The sequence below is a fragment of the Astatotilapia calliptera genome, chromosome 3, assembly GCF_964374335.1.
Source record: "Astatotilapia calliptera chromosome 3, fAstCal68.1, whole genome shotgun sequence".
Taxonomy (NCBI): domain Eukaryota; kingdom Metazoa; phylum Chordata; class Actinopteri; order Cichliformes; family Cichlidae; genus Astatotilapia; species Astatotilapia calliptera.
In genome coordinates, this window is record NC_137424.1 from 63,789,004 (window position 1) to 63,796,242 (window position 7,239).

A 7,239-nucleotide genomic window follows, 5' to 3' on the forward strand; every position below is an offset into this window, starting at 1 on the left:
ACACAGAATAACTCCAGCTTTGTGCCTTTTTCATTGTAGCTGAATTACGGGACAAACTGTTCCTTTTCACCTCAATAAGAAACGCGTAATATTTTCTCTGAATACCAGAAGGGACGGTTGGCAACTCTAATAACTTATGAACAAAATAAAGTTCAACATCATTAACTTCATAGCACCACCCAGCTGTATAGAAACTCCGTCATGCTAGCTAGCACGCAGTACGGAAAAAGTCAGAATAACGAAAATAAACTCCACCTAAACTTGGTTCATATCTGACCCAGAGAGACTGCAGGTCATAACTTCTTACCTGAAGTTCAGTTCACACTCGGACCGGGGGCCGCCTCGGGTCTCTCCTCCCTCCTCCACCTGCTGGCCTCCACCACTTGCTAATGTTACTGAATCTGTGGAAGCTTCGCGATAGCCACCACACGAAGTAACGAGTAACGACCCTATCTAAATCCCAGTAACGACTAACGCGTTCCTGATTTTGGCATAATAACTAGTTACCGTGCTCGTTACCACAATAATAACGTAGTTACTGTAACGCGTTACTTAATAACGCGTTAGTCCCAACACTGATTATTTCACAAGCCTTGTGAATTTCAAAACACATCAGTGTTTGTTAAAACCTCACCAACCTTGCTAAAACATAAATATTTCCTGGTTCTGTTCAAACCGTTCTACAGCTCTTCTTCCATTTGACCTTTAGGTCAAAATCCCCAAACTATTTCATGTAGGAAAACACAAGCACCAAACTATACTTACATTTCCAGACCTAAGGGAAAATAAATAAAGAAAAATAAAATGAAACACATACATACACATTTATGAAAGCATCAAATTTAAAAATATTTAAAGGTCATTTTTTCTTTTAGAACATGTTGTTTTGTGTACAGTTTGGTCACGTAAGGATATGTAATCAACTTTTGTGTAAACAGGTTATATTTAAAGTATTTACTGTTCTCAAAAGTCAAACTAGGTTGAAAAAAAAAGTGCACATCTAAGCCTGTGACTGGCAGATAAAGACATTATCATGGTATCATCAATTAGCCAACAGCCTTACTCATATTCTGAAGAAGGAAAATCTTTCAGAACTGAAGTTCAAACATTATTTCACAAGATGTATGGTTTACTGCCTAACCCAGTATGCCCAATTGTGTCTACCATGTGCAATATTTTTGAATTCCTGATCATTATTTAACTTTAATTTCTCCTTCATCGTTAAAACCCTGCAAAAATGAAAAACATAAATGTACAGCTTTAAAAAAAATAAACCAATTAAATTAAATTACATTAGTTAGAAAACTGTCTCATACTGCAATAAATTTAATGACATTTCTCTCATAAGAACTTGAGGTACAAAGTATTGATGGAGTTTATTTTTAAATAAAAGTAAAACTTAAAGAAAGACTGAAAATAACACTGATGAACAAGTATCTGTCAAGTGTTGCTGTGGGAGCTGATTATTTTGGACCCAAATCTGAAAGACCGGAGCATTCCTATTCCCAACATGCAGTGGGGCAAAAAAGTATTTAGTCAGCCACCGATTGTGCAAGTTCCTCCACCTAAAATGATGACAGAGGTCAGTAATTTGCACCAGAGGTACACTTCAACTGTGAGAGACAGAATGTGAAAAAAAAAATCCATGAATCCACATGGTAGGATTTGTAAAGAATTTATTCGTAAATCAGGGTGGAAAATAAGTATTCGGTCAATAACAAAAATACAACACAATACTTTGTAACATAACCTTTGTTGGCAATAACAGAGGTCAAACGTTTACTATAGGTCTTTACCAGGTTTGCACACACAGTAGCTGGTATTTTGGCCCATTCCTCCATGCAGATCTTCTCGAGAGCAGTGATGTTTTGGGGCTGTCGCCGAGCAACACGGACTTTCAACTCCCGCCACAGATTTTCTATGGGGTTGAGGTCTGGAGACTGGCTAGGCCACTCCAGGACTTTCAAATGCTTCTTACGGAGCCACTCCTTTGTTGCCCGGGCGGTGTGTTTTGGATCATTGTCATGTTGGAAGACCCAGCCTCGTTTCATCTTCAAAGTTCTCACTGATGGAAGGAGGTTTTGGCTCAAAATCTCACGATACATGGCCCCATTCATTCTGTCCTTAACACGGATCAGTCGTCCTGTCCCCTTGGCAGAAAAACAGCCCCATAGCATGATGTTTCCACCCCCATGCTTCACAGTAGGTATGGTGTTCTTGGGATGCAACTCAGTATTCTTCTTCCTCCAAACACGACGAGTTGAGTTTATACCAAAAATTTCTACTTTGGTTTCATCTGACCACATGACATTCTCCCAATCCTCTGCTGTATCATCCATGTGCTCTCTGGCAAACTTCAGACGGGCCTGGACATGCACTGGCTTCAGCAGCGGAACACGTCTGGCACTGTGGGATTTGATTCCCTGCCGTTGTAGTGTGTTACTGATGGTGACCTTTGTTACTTTGGTCCCAGCTCTCTGCAGGTCATTCACCAGGTCCCCCCGTGTGGTTCTGGGATCTTTGCTCACCGTTCTCATGATCATTTTGACCCCACGGGATGAGATCTTGCGTGGAGCCCCAGATCGAGGGAGATTATCAGTGGTCTTGTATGTCTTCCATTTTCTGATGATTGCTCCCACAGTTGATTTTTTCACACCAAGCTGCTTGCCTATTGTAGATTCACTCTTCCCAGTCTGGTGCAGGTCTACAATACTTTTCCTGGTGTCCTTCGACAGCTCTTTGGTCTTGGCCATGGCGGAGTTTGGAGCAGGGGCGGAGCCTGGGGGTGGCTTACTGGGCTTAAGCCCGGGTTGTTTTGTCAGAAGCCCGGGGTCTTTTGGAGTGTAATTTTTTCATAGTTAGATGCCTGGCTGACAACTGTATAAAACAAAAAGTACACACAATATTCGAAGCACATAGTGCACACTGTGGGAATTTACGACTGTGCGTGAATCCCCCCTGATATTGGTATGATCTGAGCTCAGGCACTAAGTGACTGAGCGAGAGGGCGGGGCAGCTGCTGCCTGTGAGTGCGCTGTTGGAGAAACGGAGCCAGCCATACTAAGGAGAGCTTAAGTTTGAGCAGGTACCAAAGCAAATCATTCATACCGTACAAATAATGTAAATATGACGGTTTATCACGAAAGATTGATATCAAACTGATCACTTGACCAATATTACGTTACTTGCTCTTCAAGTGAATCAACAAATGGCGAAATGAAAAGCTGAACAAATGCTATTTTTTTTTATAGAGTCTTATCTTACGTGTGTTTATTTCATATTTTCAGTTCTTACCCTCCCCGACTAAATCGGTTTAAGTTATGTACTGAAATATAAGAATGGACATTAGAGGGCTCTTTCAAAGAAAAAACTCAGGTAAATGTTATTTTATATATTATGCTTTGTATGTTGTTCAGTATATTTCTATGAAAAACAAGAGGGATTTCAGTACACAGCAGGATATTCACATTTGTAACCAGATATTTACATACACTTTAGGGAGAAAACATAAAACATTTTTACTGTACAACATCAATTTAGAGTAAACTTGTTTTGTTTTGGATAAATATTGAAATATCTTTTGAATTAGTTAAATGTCAGAATAAAGAGAGACAGACCTGCCTATTTATTATCACTTTCATCAAATGTAGGAGTACATATACACTAAGTTTATTGTTAATTAATAAGAAACTCCAGACGATTCCATTCTGAGCTGAAGAAGCTTCTGATTGGTTAGTAGAGTCCATGTGAGTAAACTGGTGGCACAGCTGTGGATGCATATAAGGCAAAACACAGAGCCTGTTTCTGTCACATGGGAAAATCAAGAGATGTCAACCAAAACACCAGAAAAAGAACTGTGGAGCTCCATAAGTGTGGCTCAATTTTGAATACAATTTGGTGCCATTTGCAATTAAGAAATACAGATAGTTTCTCTCTTTACTCTTAAAGTTAACAAATATGTTTTTTATATTTATCAATCTAAAAAAATAAACATTTAGTCTGATTTGATCTTACAATTAAAAAAGTGTTTGTGTTTTGATCTGAAGAGTACATAAATATGTGGTTTTAACTGTATATTTGATGATTGTCAGCACAAAGAGGGAGAGAGAGGAACAGAGAGGGTGAGAGAGAGGAACAGAGAGGGAGAGAGAGGAGAATGAGGACAGAACAGAGATGAACAAGAGCAGGTGAGACACACATGTTAGTCAAATGGTCGTTTACCAAAAGTATCACCGTATCATAGGTCCTCATGTATCTCGTACCTAGTGTTTCTTTTTAGGTTTGTTATTTTTCAAATTCTATATTTATTAAGTTATGCAGGCTTGTTTGCACAACACGGCCAAATAATTATATAAACTTTTCTCAATCTAAATAGTGGACTTTGGTAGAATTAAAAAATAAGTGTAGTGCAGGTCTATGATGATTTTTAGTGCTACTATCATCTAGTTCTGATTCTGGTTCTGTCTTGGTTAAGTCCTCAGTAGTCCTGATTTTGAACTGTTGTAGTCCTGTTTTAATTCCAGATCAGTTCTGGGTCTGGTTGAATTGGGGTTTAGTCCTCGTGTCTTGATACAGCCCTGATTTTGTTCTGCCTTGCTGCTTAATTAAAAAACTAGTTTAAGGTGTCCTGCACATGTGATATATTTTTTCCTATATGAAGTCATTCTTTTTTTGAACAAAACTCAAAACAGAGCCTATTAATCTTTCAGTCATTTCTAAAATAATAATTCCACATGCATACTACCCTTTAGGGCTAAGCCCCGGGTGTTTCAAATGTCTGGCTCCGCCTCTGGTTTGGAGTCTGACTGTTTGAGGCTGTGGACAGGTGTCTTTTATACAGATGATGAGTTCAAACAGGTGTCATTCATACAGGTAACGAGTGGGGGACAGAAAAGCTTCTTACAGAAGACGTTACAGGTCTGTGAGAGCCAGAGATTTTCCTTGTTTGAGGTGACCAAATACTTATTTTCCACCCTGATTTACGAATAAATTCTTTACAAATCCTACCATGTGAATTCATGGATTTTTTTTTTCACATTCTGTCTCTCACAGTTGAAGTGTACCTCTGGTGCAAATTACTGACCTCTGTCATCATTTTAAGTGGGGGAACTTGCACAATCGGTGACTGACTAAATACTTTTTTGCCCCACTGTATGTGTGAACTAATCATACAAATAACAGTATGAATATAATTGTCAACTTTGACGGTTAAATGTTTTACTTTGTCCTGCTCTTCCAGAAGATGGTGGGACAGAGGCAAAGCCATCAGGTTGGTCAACATTTTCAGGATTTTCACTGAAATTAATCCCATTTCTGTGACGCTGAACAGAAGAGCATCACATCAATATCCTGCTTATGTGCAGTTAAATCTTCAGCACAAAGTTGTTTTGAGGCCCTGGAGAGAAAATATTTCCAGAAATGTTACATATAACCAATATGTTAAAATACACCAACAAATATGTACACTTTAAAATCCTTAATTACTTTTACTCAAGTATTATTTCCAGAAGAACATCTTGTTGAGAAGAGATGGTATTGGTACAAGTATCGGGGTTGGTATAAGTATGGCAACAGATACTACCGCTATTTTCCCTATCGTTTGGATTGGGCTCATGCTCAGGTAAAAACAGTGATTTGGATTTTTTCATTTGTCCCATCTCTGTTAATTCCCTTTAATATTTTATAAAGTCCAGCTTGGTTAAATCGCTTTTTTTTTTCTTTGAAATTTCTGGTGTCTGTTGATCTGCACTACAGAGACACTGTCAGTCTATGCATGCAAACCTGGCATCTGTACGCAACCTCAGAGAGTACCGGGTGATTCAAAGGGTCATATATCGTGCCACTCACAGTTACCCAATTACATGGCTTGGAGGCTCTGATGCTCAGAAGGTATATTACTGATCATGAAACAAAGGCTTGCATATCAAGCATTTTACTTTGATAATTTTCTATTTATGTACATAGTTTTAAATGCATTATTGTCCATTTTGTTCTGTTTTATAGGAGCATCATTGATTTTGGATCGATGGAACTCCTTTCAGTTTTACGTACTGGTGTCGCGGAGAGCCTAACAATGCTCGCCGCGGAGAGCCTAACAATGCTCGCCGCAGTGAGCACTGCATGCACATGAACTGGTCAAGTAAGTATATGAATAAAGTGTAATGCTGATGTTGGGGGTATCCAGACTTGTTTGGTGTGTCAAATACTTACACTGGTTGTTTCAGTTCAAAATAACAGTATCTTTCAGTTAATATTACATAACAAAACATTGTGGTATTTCATTAAATATGAATATATATGTATATATCAAATGATATCTATATATTTATGTATTTATATATGTTGTGAAACTATAGTCAAAAGGTGGTTTGCTGTCATAAAAAACGAAATCTTATCCTCAGTACAAATAAGTATGTGTTCATGTTATCATGATTTCACTTAATGTTGGTTTTTGGTGCTTAAAGGACACAAGTGCATGAACGATATCTACTGTCACTACCGATACCCATATGTCTGCGTCTGGAAAAGAAGATAATTCCTGGCATGATGGTATGGTTCACTGGACAAAGAAGCAAATGATCTCATATATCCCCCTTGAAAAATCCCATTTTACATCTTTACTTCTTTTTCTTTGCTGTAACGCTATATAAGGAACGACACGACAAGTGACATAAAGTGGTTTTCTCTTTCAACAGGAGCAAACTGAATGTGCAATGGAAAGAATGCTTTTAGTAAATCTTTATTCTCCAGAATGAACTTTTCTTTTTCGTCTTCATGATTAAAATCTCAAGCATTGAATCCAACTGGTCTGTGCGTGTGTTCCACATCTCACATATTTTGGGGTCTAATAACTAAAGTCTGAGACATCCACCTGCATCATTCCATTTAAGAGCAATCACGTCTTCGGCTCTGCTCATCTGCGTCTTATGTGCATGAAAGCTTTATGGTAGAAAATGTGAACATGCATAATGATTGCTGTGAAATTTTAGCTTCATATACACTCAGAAAAATAAAGGTGCCAACTGGAACCAAAAGTGATTCTTTAGACTGATGCCATAGAAGAACCTTTTTTGGTGCCACACTGCAAATTTCTTGTAGCTTAACAAGATTTATTGTCTTAAATTTAGCCAGATTATCTTGTCCATCTTGTTTTGAACATTACAAGCTAGTTTCCAGTCTCATGTGTTAGATGATTAGACTTGTTTCAAGTATATATTGCTTTTTTTCTTATTTATTCTG

At 38.2% G+C, this 7,239-nt stretch overlaps 1 pseudogene; it reads left to right on the plus strand.

The window, feature by feature from the left end:
* Positions 1–6,747, plus strand: part of LOC145423444 (ladderlectin-like) — a 29,401-nt pseudogene extending 22,654 nt beyond the window's left edge.
* Positions 6,748–7,239: the final 492 nt, after the last annotated feature.